The sequence below is a fragment of the Heterocephalus glaber genome, unplaced genomic scaffold (assembly GCF_053883595.1).
Source record: "Heterocephalus glaber isolate CG9 unplaced genomic scaffold, H.glaber_assembly_v1.0 deba00000943, whole genome shotgun sequence".
Classification (NCBI taxonomy): domain Eukaryota; kingdom Metazoa; phylum Chordata; class Mammalia; order Rodentia; family Bathyergidae; genus Heterocephalus; species Heterocephalus glaber.
The window spans coordinates 5,333,504-5,352,799 of record NW_028258175.1 but is presented as its reverse complement, the minus strand read 5'-3'; the positions used below and the strand labels follow the sequence as shown (position 1 = coordinate 5,352,799).

The following is a 19,296-nucleotide window of genomic DNA, read 5'->3' as shown; positions in this document are numbered from 1 at the left end:
GAGTGTTCAGAAAGAACATCGAAGCCTGAACCACTCATAGTTGGCAAAGGACAATTTCATTGACCTTCAGGCTGCTGAGAAATGTGCCCCCAAAGAAAATGGCAGGAGGGCCAGTACAACATGAATGATACAAGGTGAGTCTGGCCAAATGTGTCCCTGTGGTTTGACTGTTTTTGAATGTGTGCCCAGAGGGTGCTACATTAGATCCCTTTTAAAACTAAACAAGCACACAGGCAATAGAATTGCCCCAGGGAAGCTTAGTAGAGGAGAGGGATGGAGCAAGGTCCAGAGTACTTTGGGACCTTCACTGAGCCACCTGCTGCTTCTCAAACAGCAGGAACCTGGACTTCTTCTCTTACTATGTCTGGGAACCCAGAGAAGGTCAAAATGAACAATGTACTCAGGTCAGGGCTTCTAACTGGAAGAGCTTGTTGCTCCATCTTCGCATTGGAGTAATCAGGTAGGGGGTGAAGTCATTCAAAGGGAGGGGAACATAGGGGTCCTTCATGTTAGGCCAGTGCTTCATGTTCAAGGTAATTCAGTCTTAAATTCTCAACCCTGATGATTAATCTTAGAGCGTTGCTCAACTCCTTTTCTGTCCCTGAAGGCCAAAATGAAAGGCTTCCCTTCACCCTATGAACATTTGCTGGAATGAATCAACAGTAAACAGATTAAGTAGAAGAAAAAGATGTACATATTTTAATATGCACATGGGGGTGAGAAATCATAGCATGGGAATCACACACAAACCATGAGCCTCAAAAAGAAGATGAGACAGTTGAAACTTAAATACTCTCTTCTGAGAGGAAGGGCAACAGGATAGCAGGCAATTTTTGAGAGATTAGTAAATTATTTTTAGGAGACTGCAAGAGGCTTGGAAAAACTTGCCATGTCCTGGGACAAAGTTCATTAAGGGCACAGAACAGACAAGGGAATATAAGTTGTTCTCTTTGAAATACTGAGTGGAGTTGAAATAGAATTGAGTGGAATTGAGTGCAACTGAATAGAGGACAATGGTGTGACAAAAGTCTGTCCGGGTCTGTTGACTGATTTTAGTCTTGCTCTCTGCGATATGACTTTAGTTAATGAAAACCTAGAAACGATTCTTTTCTTCCTGTTATGTCAAGCGAGCCAGAAAATCACCAAACACTGAAACAAAGACTAAAAGGAGTTTATTCACGCACGTGGACTCCACCCTCTAGGAGCAGTGAAGCCCAGAAGGAGGGGACAGCACAGCTTTTATAGGTAACTCAAACAAAGAAGCTCAGGGAGAGGTCAACGTGTCCTTCAGCCAGCTGTGAAAATCTTTCACAACCCAGTTTTTTTCAACCCACCTATCTTGTCAAGATAGGACATTCTGTGGCTACAGGGTTCAGTGGTTGCAGGGAGGTACCAGACACCATCTGTTCCTGGGGAGCGATAAAGCATGTTTATAGAAGTAGATCGAGTGGTCAGAAAAACAGCTGTCTTGTGGGAATTCCAGCACTCTATAAGGGGAGGGGTATGAGGGGAGTTTATTCACAGGCCAAGATGGCGTTTCTTAGGTTCACTTTAGTCTCACACTTCCTTGGCTGATCTGGGCCAAGGGGATATTGCTCTCTAAATTCCTTTAATTTAAAACACTCAGTACACCAGGATGCCACATTTTGGTTTGACCATCCCTGTACTCCTTCACCCCCAAGCTGCTAAACTCTTATTCTTCTATTTTCCCTTTTTTTTTTTTTGTATTGTAGTAAAACCCATATAACATAAAATCTAATCTACTGTCTTAAAAAAGAAAATAAGAGAAAAGAAAAAAAAAAAACAGTAACAAAATTTACCATCTTAATAATTTCAAGTGCCCAAGTTCAAGAGTATTAAATGCATTCATCGTGTAGAACCATCACCATCACCTATCCCCAAAACTCTCTCTGGTAGGACTGAAACTCTGTGTTCATTAAACAACTCCCCATTTCCGGCCACTGGCAGCCAACATTCCACTTTCTGAACCTCTGAGTTTGATTATTTCAACTACTTCATGTAGTTTTTCTTTTTATGGTAGGCTGATTTCACTCAGCAAATATCCTCAAGTTTGATCCGTGTTGTAGCACATGTCAGTATTTCCTTTGTATTTAAAATTCAGCACTATTCCTTTGTAAGAACATGCCACATTTTGCTTCTCCATTCGCCTGCAAGTGGACACCCTGGTGGCATCCACGTTTCAGCTGCTGTGAGCAACGCTGCTATGAAGTTGGCCCAAATTTTCCATGAAATTCATATGGACGTACAGTACACTCAAAACTCAAAACCTATTGATTCTTACTAGTGTTCCTAAGCCACTGCCCTTAAAAGGCATAGTAGATATCCCGAAGGTTAGAAGAGATTCACTCTGGGGAGGAGGTGGGGTGCTCTGGTCTTAGACCAGGCAACTGAAAGCCAAAAGCTGAAAAGTGAACCATCTGTAAAGGACAGAGAGCATAATGAAGTAGGTATGGCTTCAGTGGGCAACATTTCCTTGTCCTGAACATGGGTAGGGTTTCTCCAGGCACACAGAGGGGCTCCCCCAGGTAAGCTAATGGGATTCTCGGGGGTACTCTCATAGATGATTTCTAGAGCAATTGCCATACTTTCCTCTCAGAAGGCCTGGCTATCCAACCTTTTTGTTTATTTATATGGTTCCCGGCTGATGTCCATTTCCTTATTACAAAAGCAAGAAGGAGCTGCCGTGAAGAAGGAACACCGTGAATAGGAAAATGACCTTCAAGAGAAAAGACCTCATTCATGAATTTTTAATGCAAATCAAAACAGGAAAGGACAGACTGGTTATTGGGGGGGAGGGATGAATAAGTGACTTAAAGGACAAGCTCAAGAAAACCTTCCAGAATCTCTTTATTTCTTTTAGAATAGAAGTTATGAAAAAAGAGATGAGACATGAAAGATAGGTATGTGATGTCCAAACACAAATACCACATCTTTCGGGAGGCTAGAACAGAAAAGCCAAAATTATAGCCTTCAGCAATTCAGCATGGATTGTATGAAAACAAACTTCAAAATCAGAGACACCGGCTTGAATCTGCTGCCTGGCACTTTTAACTGTGAAAACTTGGGTAACTCCCTTGACTTCCCTATTTCAGTGTCTTGGTTCTATGAAGTGGGTTATAAGAGCAGTACTGACCTTTTAGGGTAGCTGGGGAATCGTGTGAGGTGATGTTTGTAAAATAACTTGTATGAGGTTTTAACACATATAAACATTCGATTGTGTCCCTTGAAAATTCCTACCTTGAAACGTTAACACCTAATAACTTAGAATGTGACTATTTGGAGACAGGACCTTTCAGGAAGTGACTAAAATGAGGCCGTTGTGCGGGGCCCTCTTCCAACCCGACTGGTGTCCTTATAGGAAGAGGAGTTTGGAACACACAGAGACAGGGAGGCCTACACCCAGAGGAAGCCTCCAGAGCTGCCACAAAGTAACCACTCCGTCTGCAGTGTCTCCTTACAGCAACCCTAGCAAGCTAATATGTCACCAACTGTGCTTCTTTTTAAATCCAGATGCAGAGCTAAAACCCAAGGTCAAGTGTGTGGAAGGAGCCAGAATCCACACTGCTCTCCAGTCCTGCCGCCCTGGCTGACTTGCTGTGTGACTCACACTGTTTCTGGATTCAGCCCAGGGTGAACAGCTCTGGAGAGGGAGACCATCTGACAATTCCAATGAGTCAACACAGGGAAGTCCCTGAGAGTCTAAGACCTGCTCTACTCTCTAGCCCCCCGGCTTCTGTGGGCGTGCCGAGAGCATGTCACCCCCAAATAATGAGATTTTCCAAATCGTGAAAATTGCCTTTCCATCCTCCACTTCAATGTCAGAAGGTCAGATTCCACCACAAGCTACCCCAGATGTGGTTTTAAAATAGTCCTTTCAGAAGCCCACAATTAAGACCTAATTACATATTCTTGCCAATTAGAGAAGGAGTTGCCCTTCCTAGTAATGGCAGAGTCCCCAAAAATTCATAATCTGAAAAAAAGGATATTTTCCCTCACTTTCTTCCCCAGCTACCTGCTCTCCTTCCAATGGCAAATAGCTTATAAACCTCTGCCATGGTTTGCAACCTTGGAAAAGTTATTTTAACCTCTGGACCTGATAAATCATCTATAAAACAATGCTAATAACACCTGTTGTTTGAAGGATCAAATGAGATCACTCATTCAACCAATATTTATCAAGTTATCTCCTAGGCACTCATTCTTTCATTCAAGAAACAACATTGCTACATACCAACCCCCTGGGGATACATTAGTGAATAACATCCGCAGTCTCAGGGCTCCCAGAGCTTACCGCCTGGGAAGTAGCCAAAGCACAGGTGACAAACAAGTTAGCTTCAGATGAGGATGTGCAGCACAGGAAACAAAGCACAGTGACAAAATAGAAAGTGACAAGGGAAAAGTTCACGGTCGCATGGTCACTGAAAGCCCCTCCTGGGAGGCCTAAAAGATACGTCAGGAATGGGAAAACCTGGGGGAAGATAGCGTTACCAGAACAAAGCAAAGGGAGCTGCTGGTCCAGAGGTTCTGGAGAGATGAGTTTAAAGAACAGAACTGAAGGCAGCTGGAGAGAAAATGAGGAAATCAAGGTTAGACTGGAGAGGTAAATAGAGCCTAGACCGCTGGAGGTTAAGTACTGCACTAGATCAGAGGTTTTAACAGGGCATGGAAAGTACTCCACCCAGACCAAAAGTAAAAGACCGGAAATTTAACCTCAGCTAAGGCAGAGAACAAGCACAGTGTGCATGTCTATACTTCCAGCCCTTTTGAGAGGCTGAGGCAGGAAAACCACCGAGTTGAAAGCCAACCTGGACTACAGAGTGAGACCCCATTTCAAGACACAGGATCTTGGGAGATGAGCTCTGAGAGAAAAAGGCGGGGGTCCGATCAAACCGGGCTTCCTAGTTGTGGTCAATTAATTCAGCCTGTGATATAATGATTCTTAAGACTGCACATGGGAGTCACCCAGGAGGTTTTTGGGGTTTGATTTTTTTTGTTTTTTGTTTTTTGGTTTTGGTAGGGGATGGAACTCAGGACCTGGCACTTGCGAGGCAGGTGACGGAACCACTGAGCTAAATCCCCAGCCCACCCAGGAGGTTTTAACAAGTATTGGTGTCTGGGCTCCAGCTCCGGCAATTCTGATAGAACTGGGCTGGGTTCAGGCTGGTCATTTGGGGGTTTTAATGTTCTCCAATGATTCCAAATGCACAGCCAAACTGAAAACACAGAAGACAGTACAAACTGGGGGTGTTCACGGGCACAGTGTTAGGCAGGAGAGGGACGGATGTGGTCTATATTCTCCTTAAGAGCAGTCACTCCAGCTGCCACGTGGGTACAAGACACTCCCCCCATAGTGCCCAGTACTTAGTTGATACCTGGAGTTTTCTTCCTTCCCTCCCAGTGTCCTAATAATCCCCACTCATTTGGAATTGCTGCATGCTGCAGAGAAAAAGCCCAACCATATACGGAGAGGGAAGCATCTCTCAGGAGCTGCCTTCAGCTAGTAGCTGTTTTTCTCCTTATGTATCCCTGGAATTGTCCACCCACCCCCTCCAGGACTGGGAGCCTCCTGTCCTGTGTTTTTCGGGTCCAAACTCTGCACCTTCTTTGACAACCCCAAGAACCCCTGGGCCCCAGGAGAGCAGTTGCAAGGAATATTCAGAAGCAACTTGGTGAGTTTATTTTGATGAAATACAATAATTATCATGCTTAGCAGCTGTTGCTATTTAAAATAAGAAAAACCTGGGCTTGAATTTAAACTGTTTGGGAAAGCATGTGCCCCACCAATCTGGTCCAACAAAATCAGACATTATGAAATCCACAGAGCTAGAGCTTGTTACAGGAAGTTGAGATGCAAATCATATTTTGTTTCAAATGAGCCCGATGAATGCATAATTTTCCACAAAGAAATACTTTTGTGTCAGGATCCTTTTGCCAAGAACTGAAGTTCTGAGGCTGCAGCTGTTAGCAGTGTCTGATTGTCCATTTCAAACTGTAGGGAATTCTGCTTTCCTAAGGGAGATTTGGAGCAAAGGCAGGAAGAGGACAGAGATGCTCTCGTCAATTGTCTTCCAGAATATTCCCTACGAAATCTGTCGGTGTCGCCCAGACGACCAGGCTCATCCTCGGAACTTGCAGAGATGGGACCCCAAGTCGAATCAACAGCTACTCCCAGTTTACTATGCATCCGGAGTGGCTTTTCTTTTCCCTCATCCCCTAGCACCTTCCCTGAGCTGGAAGTCATTAATTGTATTTATCAGGAGTCTTTTAACTTCAAGTGGAGGAAACCTAACGCCAATGAAATAAGCAAATCAAAAATGCAAGAGAGGAATTATTTGTTTTTACAACTCGGAAGTCCAAATCTGGTTTGGACTGGTCGTTGGTTAAGGTCACAGAAGTAGGTCACAGACAAGAAAAGGGATTAACGACCAGGCCTCTGGGCCTCACATTTGCTTCCAGAGATTTACAAGGCACTGTTCTGCAGTTGTACGTTTTTCTCCAGATGCAGAAGTGGTTGACTGAGGACTGAATTGAGTTTAGTGTGATTGGTATGGTGGAAAGTCACAAGTGAAAGGGAAACACACCGAATTCAAATGATCTCCCTGAGACGGGTCTAAGCTGAGAAGGAGAGAAGCATCATACAGGCACAGGTAAGGTGGGAGAGAATTCGGTGCAAGAGGTCATTACAGGTAGAAGAAAGTTATGCTGGGAGGGACAGGAGTAAAAGATCTGGACGGATAGGAGATGGTAGACACTAAGAATAGGAAAGGTATGTTAAGGATAAATCCTGTGATGAATATTTACAATCTCAAATACCCCATTTCCCATGGAGGAAAGAATTCTTTGTTTGGTCTGCTGACAGGGTAATAAATGAAGAAGCAGAACTCATGAAAACTCCTCCTGCTGTGGTTGGGATGTGGTTTGTCCCTCCAAACTCATGTTAAAGTTTAGTCCCCAAGTGACAGTGGCGAGAGGTGATGGGACCTAAATAGGTATTTGGGTCATAAAGGAAGGGACTAAGGCCATTCTTGAGGGACTGGGTCAGTTCTAACAGGAATGAATGAGTTCTTGATCACACCAGAGTGGGACCAAATTAGTAATCATGAGGACATATTGTTATAAAGTAGGGCCACACCTTGTATTTTATCTCTTCTGTGTTCTCCCGTTCTCCTTCCACGTTTCTGCCGTGATACGAGGTAGTACATGGCTCTTACCAGATACGGTTGCCTGACCTTGGGCTTCAGCCCCCAGAACCATGCAGTACACAAGATTCTTTCCTTTATAAATTTCCCAGCCTCGGTTGAGGTCTTAAGATGGGTGCCAAGTGGCTGCTTCCTGATGGAAGCAAAGATGTGGCATGGACTGCAGCCTCCTGGCCTAAAGGAAAGTGATTGAGTCGAATTCTGAAGATGAGAGCACATCACAGAACTCTGATCAGAGCTTCAAGAAGATAAAGAGGCTGGGACCACTGCAGAGACAGAAGTCTCAGTTTCTCTGCAGGTAGACCAGAACCCGAAACAGAGGCCGCAGTGAAGGCACGTGAAGAGTGCCCTTCGGGAATAACCTTGAATATGTGGAACACATTTCAGGAATTGCATAAAACACATTCTAAACAAAAAACTTCAACCTCAAGATCCAGAGGGAGAAAGAGAAAACGCTCCAGAAGAGATAAACTGAAGAATGAAAAGGAGCCTCACGGTGAGGAGTCCTTGAATGAAAACGAGTGAAGGAGCTGGGTCAGTACTTCGGAGCCAGTGATAGATCTGAACCCCCTGTTAAAAAGAAAAAGGTTGGAAACTCAGGCCTTGGAGAGAGGAGAGAAGGCTGTGGAGGGGTGGGATGTCGAAAGGCTGAGAAGCTCAGCAACCAGCCAGCTACTCCAGAGCGTGGTGTAAAAATTGCCGAGCAATCGCCCGCCACAAGTTTGTAAACGCCTAAAGGAGGCTGGGAATTCACAGGTGTTCAAGAAAAGAAGAAACTCGCGTGGGGGGTTGAGGCAAAGCACAGACGGGAAACCCAAAGCGACGTGGAATGCAGGTACCTGGACAGAATTCTTCAAGACACTCGTAGACTTGTGTGCTTAACTTACAGGAAAGACTTTTCTGCCGAGGTCAAATATGTCAGGAAGGGCCGGGGATTTAGCTCAGTGGTTCCGCCGCCTGCCTTGCAAGTGCAAGGACCCGAGTTCGATCCCTGGTACCTCCCCCAAAAAAATGTCAGGAAATTGATAGAAGTAGAAAAAAGCAAGCATAAATCTTGGGAGTCGATTATCAACTCGTTTAAGGTTTTTTTCCTAAGGAGTTTATTCTATTGAAGTGAATAAAATGAAGTGTCTTGTTATTTATGTAAGAAATCTGAACATACATATAGGAAAAGAAGATAGAATTTTATTTATTTGTATAGACCTACAGTATAAAATCAACGTTTCTTTTTATGTGTTTGGTATAGCATAGCCTGTGAGATCCTTGTACTTTCTTATGTTTTTGACATAACTGCACTTTTTCTGGAATTCTGTTTTTAAGATTGGCTTTTGTTTAAAATGGATTAGTCATAAGTGCAAGAGTCTCCATTGATGCTATCTTTCTAAATGACTGTAATTACCTTAATGCTATAAAACAATTACTGATTCTTTATTGGAAAAAAATTAATTTCCCAGCCTCAGGTATTCTGCTATAGCAACAACAACAAAACCAACAACTAAGACACTTCTACAAGAGTTTGTTTTTTTTTTTTAAATAGCTCTTACTTGAGAAAAATAAGAAGAAGAAGTTGGGAAGAGGCAAAGGGAAGGAAATGGCAACTCAGACAAGATAACTAGGTGTTTTGAATGGGATAGAAAAAAGAGAGAGATAAGGAACTTGCAAGAGATGTGGGGCTTTGGGAAGAGAGACAAGGAAAGGTCGTCTCTAGGACATCTTCTAGTATATTGTGTGAGGCAGAATCCCACACACTTCTGTCCATCTTAAGGCCCATTCAGGAAGGAATTGCAGTGCTTCTCATGGCTGCTGGAGAATGGGGTCAGATTTCTTTTACTTGTCATTGTGGCTTGTGTCTAACCCCCGCCAAAGCCTCCAGCAGTCTTTTTCAGGGGCGGCTGAATCTGGACCGTGTGATGCTGGGATGAAGGGTGTGTGATCACTAAACCACTACACCCCAGTGATTAGGTTTGGCACCACCCTAATCCCAGTAGTCTGGATGGGAGAAAGGGGGCAGAAAGACGCTGTCAGGTTCTCTTGCTGCTTTGCTACCTTCTGCGCACCAAAAAGTGTTTCTCCTCTGCCAGGCCACCCTGCCTTGGAGCCAGCCAATTAAAGACTGAAACCTCTACAAACTGTGAGCCAAATAAACCTTAACCCCCTTTAACTTTGGGTTTCAGGTGTTTTTGTCCCTGCAATGAGAGAAAAGTAACTAAGACACTTGTGATATACTGAGAAGTAGGCTCATGGAAGCTTAATGTTACTGTGTAAAATTAAGAGTGAGATACACACCTGTGAGGATTTTTAGATAGAGTCCACTTGGGCCCAGGATATAGCTGCAGAAAGGGGACTCACATAGGGTGGAGAAGAAAACCAAAAGAATCAAGAAGGTCATGGGCCGGGGATTTAGCCCAGTGGTTTCACTGCTTGCCTCACAAGCACAAGGACCCGAGTTCGATCCCCGGTACCAAAGAAAAAAAAAAGAATCAAAAAGGTTAAAGAATGATTAGCCTAAAATATTAAATGAATAATGCAGACGTCAGTACCTGGTTGGAAAACAAAGGACTGTGAACCAGGTCCCAAAGTCCTCAATAAATGAAGGAGCATGTCCAGGAAGTTGCTAAATGACAGCAAGGAGAGGAAGGATGTGGAATAGTCAGATGGCAGGAGTGTCAAAGGAGTGGTGATATTTACATGCCTGTGGAAAGGGCCTAGGAATTAGGGCTCTACCTTCCCCACCTCTGACCAGGAATAAGACAGAGTGTGGAGAATGAACGGCCCTACTTGGAAGAACTGTAAGACAAAGCAATCTCCTTCAAGGAGAATTAAGTTTAAAACAGTGTGGAAGTGCTGAAGATGTTTGCCTTGCAGCTAGGCACAGGGAGAAAGTTTAGGAGGGAAGGAATAGCGGGGATTTGGGTCTGCAGAGCAGAAGTGGAGAGGTTGGCTCTTCCGGCGGCCAGCCCCTTCTCATCTACCACACAGCCTCCTGCATCTCTCCGTCCTGAGTAGCGCTGTCTCCATGGTGGAGATCCATCGCTCCCTGTCTCCCACGATAGTGCAAAATGACATTGTGTTCTTAACTTGTTTATTGTCTAGGCTCCTGTTGGCAACCACCACTACCACAATTAGAATGTAAACTCATAAAGTCAGGCACGATATCTAAATTTTTTTTCCAGTACTGAGGATGGAATCCAGGATGTATCACTGAGCCACATCCTCAGCCCTTTTTGTTCCTCCTTGAGACAGAGTCTTACTAAATTGCCCAGGCTGGGCTTGAGTTTACAATCCTCCTGCCTCAGCCTCCCTGGTGCTAAAATTGAATCCATGCACCACAACACCCAATTAGGTACTATATCTATTTATCCACTGCCTTATGCCCAACACCTGGCATATAGTAAGCACTCAGTACATATGTTGAATAAGTTATTTAATGAACAGAAAATGAATTAGTAGCACCACAGGAGTAAGAAGATAGAAGAGCATAGACATTGTTGGGGAGGGAAAACTTTCCCTCTACCCTCTGAGGATTTGATTCTTGAGCTGTGAAATAAACTAGCAGTAGACAGATTAATAAGAAGAAAGTTATACAAATTTGTTACATGCACAGGAGGCATCACAGGAAAGAAAAATGAATACTCCGAGCCCCAGAAAGATCTAGAAGCTTACATACCATCATCTTGAATGGAGGGAAGAGTTGTGGGTGACTAGGGGAGAGTAAAAGATTTGGGGAAAAGATGAGCAGATTCTCAGAACAGATTCCTGTGACAGGAATCCTGTCCTGGTGTGGGGTTGACCTCCACTGCCCTCTGCTGTGACACGAGTTTAATGTTCCTGGAGGAAGAGATTTCTGGGAAGGGGACTCACGACCACTGAATTTCTTTTGGAAGACTTGTCTATAGGCCCACAATGGAAATTCAGAGGAAGCCCCTCCCTCTTTTGCTATTCCCCAAGTGCCCTCAGTCTGAAGTTCAAATTGGCATATTTCGGGGTGACATTTCCTGAGCTCCCTCAGTATCCACAATGCCTCCCTGTTCATTGAGGAGCCTGGGGTCAGTGCCCTAATGGGATGAATGACCCACCTCGGATTGAAGTGTGAGGCCTAGAGTCTCCCAACTCGATTACTATGGACAACCCCTCCTGGCCTTGTTGCTGAGTCCTGGGAAGTAAACCTTAAGGAGAGATGCTTGCTTAAATCCACACTCCTGCACTTGGATTTGTTAGCTTCAAGTTCCAGCCTAAAAATACTCCTCTCTGATATCAAGGACAAAACTTATAAACATGCAAGTGGTTATTACGGTTTAATCACAGGCTTGGCGGTAGTGACTCTCGGCAATCTCTCTGGGGCATTAACAAGAGCACAGTAAATTTGTCATGGAGGTAGTATTTTTAGCCTCACCCACTCTTCCAGCCCAGACGGGAACATCCCTGCAGAAAAGGTCCTTGTGACACCCCAGACCCCACCCCAGCCCTTGCTGCTCAGAAACCACAGTCATGGGGGCCACAGTGGCTGCCACTAAGCGAAGTAGAGAAGTGGGTGGGTGGGTACTGCCTGAGACCCCTGCCGCCTTTTGTCAGGAGAGTACCTGAGTCCTGGCCCAATCTCTGCTCCTGGCTTATGGGGGAAAGTACAGACCCGTATTAGGGCAGGGATTGGCTGAAAGTTAAATGTTGTCTCATGAGAAGGAAGAGACCTATCTATCCCCAAAGGATCCTTTTCTGCCAACACTTTCCCCACTATTTCCAGCTTTGAAAAGAGAAAACGGCAGGGTAGCACACACCTGTCACGCCAGCTGAGCTATGATGACTAACCTTGACTGTCAACTTCATTGAACTTGAAAAAGCCTAGGAAATTAGCAAACCATACTTCTGAGTGTGTCTCTGAAGATGTTTCCAGAGACAATGAGCATGTGAGACCACAAATTGAGGATCAACAAGTTGACCCACCCTGAATGTGAGTAACACTACCCAGCAGATTAGGGAGTTGGTGGAACAAAAGGGGAAGGAGGAAGCTCACCACCACAGGCTCCCCACCCTTCCTGACTCCCATGTCAGCAGCTTTCCTCTGCCACATCCTTCCACCATGATGTTTCTGCCTCACCACAGGCCTAAAGCAATAGCCCCAGCTGACCATGGACTAAACCTCTGAAACCATGAGTCAAAATAAACCTTTCCTCCATCAGCTTGATTTTCTCAGGTATCTAGTCATAGCAACAGAAAGTTGATGACACAGACCAGAAGTTCAGGGCCATCTTAGGCAACATAGCAAGACCCTGTCTCAAAAGAAAAAAAAGAAAAGAAAAGAAAAGAGAAAAGAATCCTTGGGCTTCTAGGTTACTTCAGGACTGAGCCCCAGAGCCATGAACCCAACTTCAGAAACTTTACCTTTTCTGTCCCACGTGGAAAAGTGTTACACATGAAACTTGCATTCCATGGAGAAGGCTGAGCTCTATTGCAGGCATTGATTGAGGCTGCGGCCAGAACTAGGTTGCCTTCCCACACCTCAGGATGAAGAGGACACATTTTGTGAACATGCAAGATGTGCCAGATGCTGTGCTGAATGCATTATAGATCTCAGTCAGTCCTTACAACAGCCCTATGAGGTCAGTGCTGATACCCTCCTCTTATTATAGTGGCGGCCACATAACTTTCCCAGGGCCACAGAGCAAGTGGGATCTTGAGCGTGGACAAGCTCCCTCCAAGCCTCTGCTCTTACATATGATATGGTTTTATCCAAGTAGCTGGTTATCCCCTCCCCATAGTGTGTGGTCGTAGACTGTGACATTCAGATTCACACCAACCATTTGCCTCTCTTCCATTTGTTTTCATTTGGAGAACTCTGATATTGTGACATAATAAGAAATACATATTTTGTTTTTCATTCCCAATTTTCTGTCACAAGAGCTCCTCAAAACCTTAGAATTTCCTGAGTGGTAGAAGTGACAAGAGCATCTTTTGTCATTCACAAGCTCCTTGCAACTACACTCAATGTTATGCTAAGGAGGTGACTCTTTATGAGCCCCTAGATAGATTTGGGGGAGGGGGGCACTTGTTGCCAGAGGTAGCAACTATGTGATTAGAGGGTTCGAACTTTCATTCCCTCCCAAGACAGGAGAGGGCCCTGTTGGGGCAGATTAGAGGGACATAAGCCAGAAACTCAGGGCAAAACACTGTAAAATCATCACATGCTTATCTGTGGCTGATGATTGTAAAGTCATCACATGCTTACTGTGTACCACATGTTGAAAAGAAAATGTACCTACTGTATCCTTTATGAAAGTATTGCTCACATTTACTGTATGACCTTGTCCCCTTCTCAGAAACAAAGGCTAAGACCCCGATTGGCCTGGCCCCCACCAATCAACAACAAAGCTTTACCCTGGAAGGATGGGCACATGTCATACTCACTGGGGTGTCCCACGCGGGATGCCCTATCTTGTCACACCACTCCACTGCTAAGATAGTTTCTCTTCTGCTTTCTCTATATTTGCTACTCTTTAAATAAACTTGTGCTTGGCACTATATCAGTCCCGACTCCCCCATTTTCTGCTAAGAACCCCACTTCTCCATCCTTCGCCAGAGTGAGGGCAAGGACCCAAAGAGAGGCAGAGGGTGATTCGGGGGATCCCTAGCCCCCTCTCCTCAGACACCCCCCAACTAGAGGCAACAAGTGGAAGATTGTTAATCACCAATAATGGCCAATAATTTGACGACCCATGACTGCATAATGAAACCTCCATAAAACTCCTAAACCCTGAGGTTCACTGAGCTTCCAGCTTGCTGGACAGTGGTTTCTGGAGGGTGGTGCCCCCGAGGGGGTATGGGAGCTCTACTCCCTTCCCCTAGTCCCTCCCCAAGGCACTTCTTCCATCTGAGTGCTTGGTGGAAGTTTCCTTTTATAGTAGACCTGTAACATAGTAAGAAAACTATTTTCCTGACTTCTGTGAGCCACTCTAGCAAAATACTGAACCCAAGACAGGGGTCCTGGAAGACTCTACTAATAGGTGACTAATCAGAGATCCCAGGGGTCAAGGCTTGTAACTGCCATATAACATGGGCCAGTCTTCTGGGACTCCTGGTGAGTAATGTCATTAGTTAAATTGCAGGACACCTACCTGGTGTTTGAAAATTGGTTCGCACGGCAAAAAAGCCACACACATAGTGTCAGAAGTGTTCTGTGGGAACAACACAGTTCGGAGTTTGGAGTAGAATGAACAAACTTACATTAAGAAGATGTGGCTCTCATGAAGCTGATTCTACCCTCAGCTCCAGAGGTAGCTGGGACTCAGACCTGGCCAGTAGGAGCCTACATCCCCCTAGACTCTAGCAGAATTAGTGGGGTTGATCCAGAGATGAGTGTATGGTCATAAAAGCCAAAACAAATCCTCCAGGCCATGTTCTCCACTCACTTGCAGTATGACCTAGGGCAAGTCACAGACGCCAGAGGGTGTGGTGCCAGCAGTGTTACAGAGGATCGGAGCTACCTGCGTCTTGGAGGAGGGCGATTTCAGCATCACCTAAAAGTTTGAGACTTTCTGGGGGAACAACCCAACCTTCTTATGCTTTTGTGAGCTCTCCAGGCAATTCTGAAACATTCAAGGTTCGAGAAGCATTGGCTTGCCGGTCCTTGAGTTTCTGAGTCTATCCACCTCTATATAAAACAATCAGGCAAATCAGGCACTGACAACCTTTCGTTTCCACTCTTTCTTTTCTTTTCTCTTTCATTTTTCTTCTCTTCCAGGTCCTACTCATATCTCAGAGGCCCTCATGTGTCCCTGTGGGACAGCATGAAATTTGGAGAGATCTTCCTGCCCTTCTGCATCAACTAAGTCACTATTCTTGGGCTACTGCTGTCACATGGTGCTGCCACCTGATAGACTTGAGAATCCAAGTAGGAACTGTGTAATTGGTTCACAGCCATATCCATGGTCCTAGAACAGGGCCAGGCATATGGTTGGGCCTCATTAAGTATTTGTTAAACAAATATGTGTCTTGGTTACTTTCTTGTGGCTGAAACACAATATCCGGTATCTATAACTTATAGGAAGAAATGCATTTTCATCTTATTTTGGTTCACAGTTTGTAGAGGTTTCACTCCGTAGTCAGCTGACTCCAAGACAGGGGAGCGTGACAGAAGAGAGGCAGCTCAGGGAGGGAGAGCCTGCCAGGCCACACCCCTAGTGACTCTGCTCCTCCAACCAGGCTTCACCTTCCAAACCACATTTAGCTGTAAACTCACCAGTAGGCTAATCCACTACGAGTGTCAAGATCCCATGATCCAATCACCTCCCCAAAGTCCCGCCTATGAATGCATGAGGTTTGGTGGGGGTGGGGGTCTAGATATAAAATATACCAATAAATGAGGTCTGCCTCCTCCTCAAGATCCCCAGGGTGTGACGGTGAAATTTCCAAACCTGTCTTGGAGTCTGTATCAGTCTGCTCGGGCTGCTATAACAAAATATTACAGATTATGTGGCTTAAATAACGGACATTTATTTTCTCATAGCTCTAGAGGCTGAAAAGGCCAGGACCACATCTGGCAAGGAGTAGTTTCTGATGAGGACTCTTTCTGGCTTGCAGATGGCTGCCTTCCCTCAGAGTCCTCTCAGCACATGCTGGTGTCTAATTTTCTTTTTTTTTTCTTTTTCTAGATTCTTTGAGACAGGTTCTTTCTATGTAACCCAGGATGGACTTTAACTCACTATATAGCCCACACTGGCTTCAAACTGGTGATCTTCCTGCCTCATCCTCCTGAGTACTGCAATTTAAGTGTGCACCACCACAACCAGTTCTAGGATAACTTCCTTAAAAATCAGATTTATTGGGGCCAGGGAATTCGCTCAGTGATTCTGCCACCTGCCTTGCAAGCCCAAGGTCCTGAGTTCGATCCCTGGTACCAAAAAAAAAAAAATCAGATTTATTTAGGCTGGATTAAGAAAGTAAAGTCAATATACCTGCAATTTTTCAACTTTACAATGGTACAAAAATGTACATACTCATTCCTTTTTTCACTTTCAGTACCGTATTCAATAAATTACCTGAGACAATTAGCACCTTACTATACAACAGCTTTGTGTTATATAATTTTGCTCAACTGTAGACTAAGGAAAATATTCTGAGCACGTTTAAGGAAGGCTAAGCTGAGATATTATGTCCAGTAGGTTAGATGTATTAAATGCATTTTCAACTTACTGTATTTTTAACTCATCATGGATTTGTATGGCTGTCACCCTCTCATAAATCATGGAGCATCTGTAACCATTAAGTTTATATAAGTCAATAGTCATTACTAAAGACAATATTACAATAAAACAAGAATTCCATCCAAGAAATATAATATTCAATGCCTAAAAACAAACAATATGTGAGATGCTCATGATTCTATCTGCTCTGTCTTCTAATAAAGACATAAATCCTACTGGATTGAGACCCCAGTCATGACCTCATTTAGCCTTAATTACTTTCTTACTCCAAAGACAGCCAAGCTGCAATGGGAGAGGGGACACAGCATTCTGTCTATGACGCTGTCCTTATTCATTTCCCATCTCAAAGGCCCACACTTCTGACTCATCCCCATGTCCTCTCTTCTACGCTTCATCTCTGATCCAGCCCAGCAAACTTTTTATCTCCTTTACAGCAGGAATATTTGGTTAAGCAAACAGCATGAGTCTGTGATCTAGACCACAACCTCAGCCTTAAAAGCTCAAAAGAGCTTCCAAGGTGACAGTCTGCCTGAAGGCAGCAGATCCTTAATATTTTGATCACCAAAACTGGATGAAGGTTGTAATCCCAGCACGCTGAGAGGCTAAGGCAAGATGATTGCAAGTTCAAGCCCAGTCTAGGCAACTTAGCAACCTAGCAAGACACTCTCTCAAAATAAAAAAAAATTAAAAATGGGCTGGGGATGTAGCTCAATGGGAAGGCCCTGGGTTCAATCCCCAGTACAGTACTGCAAAACAAAACAAAACAAAAGCAGTAGAGGATCATTATCTAAGGGGAAATAAGGAGAAATTACAGGAAAGAAAATAGCATCAGTTGACAAGGCAAAATATTACCCCTTTGTGTAAATAATCAAAATATAAAACATGGAGTTAATAAGGAGAGTGATGAACCAGGAGGTAGCTCAGTAATAGAGGACTTCAAAAATGATCAAGATACTGAGCATGTGTGTATACATATGTACACATACATACATATATATATATATATATATCAATTTCCCGGAGTTAATATAGTTATTATGTATCACAAATATATACTAGTTTAAAAAGTAAGCAATTGCTGTAGTCAAAAAAAGAGAAAAAGACCCTGGATTCTATCCACAGCATCGCAGTAAGTGTGTTAGTTAGGGTTCTCTAGAGGAACAGAACCAATAGAAAGTGTACGTGTGATTATGCAGGGAGGTGTCAGACGAGCTTAGGGAGCCAGAGGGAGGAGCGTCCACCGTAGCTGTCTGCACGCTGAGAGTCAGAGGAAAGGGGCTGCTCAGCCCAAGATACAGAGGCAGTAGAACAGGAGGGATCCAGGAGGCAGCACCAATCCAAGTCTGAAGTCCTCGAAGCTCCCTGCAGACCCGCCAGTGTGAGTCTGCTTTGGAAGGCTGAAGAAACTGAAGACCGATGTCCAAAGGCAGTGGTGAAGGCCGGAGCTCTATAAAGATGGGCCTATCTACCGCTTCCTTCCCGCTTTTATTCCATCCCGTCCACAAGCCTATTAATTTGTGCCACCCAGGTCTGGGCGGGTCTCCCCCGTTGGCTGGTTTACATGTCAGTCATCACAGATACACCCAGAACTCTGCTCCACCAATCTGCTGGGCACCACGTAACCCATTCAAGTTGGCACAGCATGATGAATGGTCACAATAAATAAACTCATATGCTCATACATACAATGATAACTTTTATTCCATCTTAATTATAGAGGGGGAAAATAAAGGGAACGATGTTTAAAATGGGAACAATCAAAAATATGGAAGAAAAAAAAAGCCACAGAGCAATGAGGGCAGTGTGATCTGATTTTTATACAAAACAAATATATTCATTAAAAAAATAAATACTTTTAGATGATTTATAGAAAAAATCTAAATGGATACCCAGCTTTTCACTGTAGTAGTTACCTCTGGGGATGAGGTTAGATTGTATTTTATACAATCTGCATTTAAATAAATCTATTAAAATTGAATGTGAATAATAAGATGCTAAAATATGATGAAGAGAATTAAAAGACTATGTTCTTAAGATGAAACGTTTCTTTTGCTAAAGTTTCAATAAAAAAGCTGAGATACAAAAGACAAAAATAGATGCGATTTGAAATAAAAGAGTGAAAATCATTGCAAAGAAAGTTATAACAATCATGCCTACAAAGCTTTTGTTTTTAAAACACACCACAAGGTAAAAAGTTAAAGATATAGCAAGAAGGGAGTATAATCTACACTGAAAAGGAAATCTATAGAAAAAAAATAAGAAAACAAAGACCAAAGTTTAAAGACACAAGTGAAAGTGGAGGAAGCCAATTGCTACAAGCAGCTAACATTGAAGCTGAACACAATTTTTGTCTGGCTTCCTTCATGAAAAGTCTCTTTTTCAAATTACTCCTTCTCCTGGAACCACCGCCAGTTCTTTCTACCTTCACCTAGAACCTCCTGTGCTCCAAGTTCTGTCCACAGGTGAATTTCTGGCCCACCCACGTGTGAGTACAGGGAGCAGCTCCAGCAGTCAGCAAAGATGCTCTCAGCCTGGTCTTGCGCACTGGGCCGGGCCCGGCCAGGCCGGGGTGGAAGGAAGCTGCAGCTGCTCTCTCTGGAGCAGGGCGGACCTGCGTTCACATCCCAGGCAGGTGACCTCTCTGAACCTCCATTTCCTCTTTGCTAAAGTGAAAAAAAGTAAGAACTGCCTCACAGAGCTGTGACGAAGGCTTGGTACGCACACAGAACACTAGAAAGCCCGGGGGTAAGTGCATTTAGTTTCCTTCTTGCAAAGGAGAAGAAGCAGGTTTGAAGATCTAACATCACAAAGAAAATATGTGGAAGAATCTGGATTTAATGCAATAGCCTTTCTCTTCAGGGCTTTGTTCTTTTTGCCAG

General features: G+C 44.1%; 1 pseudogene; it reads left to right on the top strand.

The window, feature by feature from the left end:
* Positions 1 to 7,221: 7,221 nt before the first annotated feature.
* LOC147828644 (protein FAM204A pseudogene) lies at positions 7,222 to 15,043 on the top strand (annotated as a pseudogene).
* The last annotated feature ends 4,253 nt before the right edge of the window (positions 15,044 to 19,296 follow it).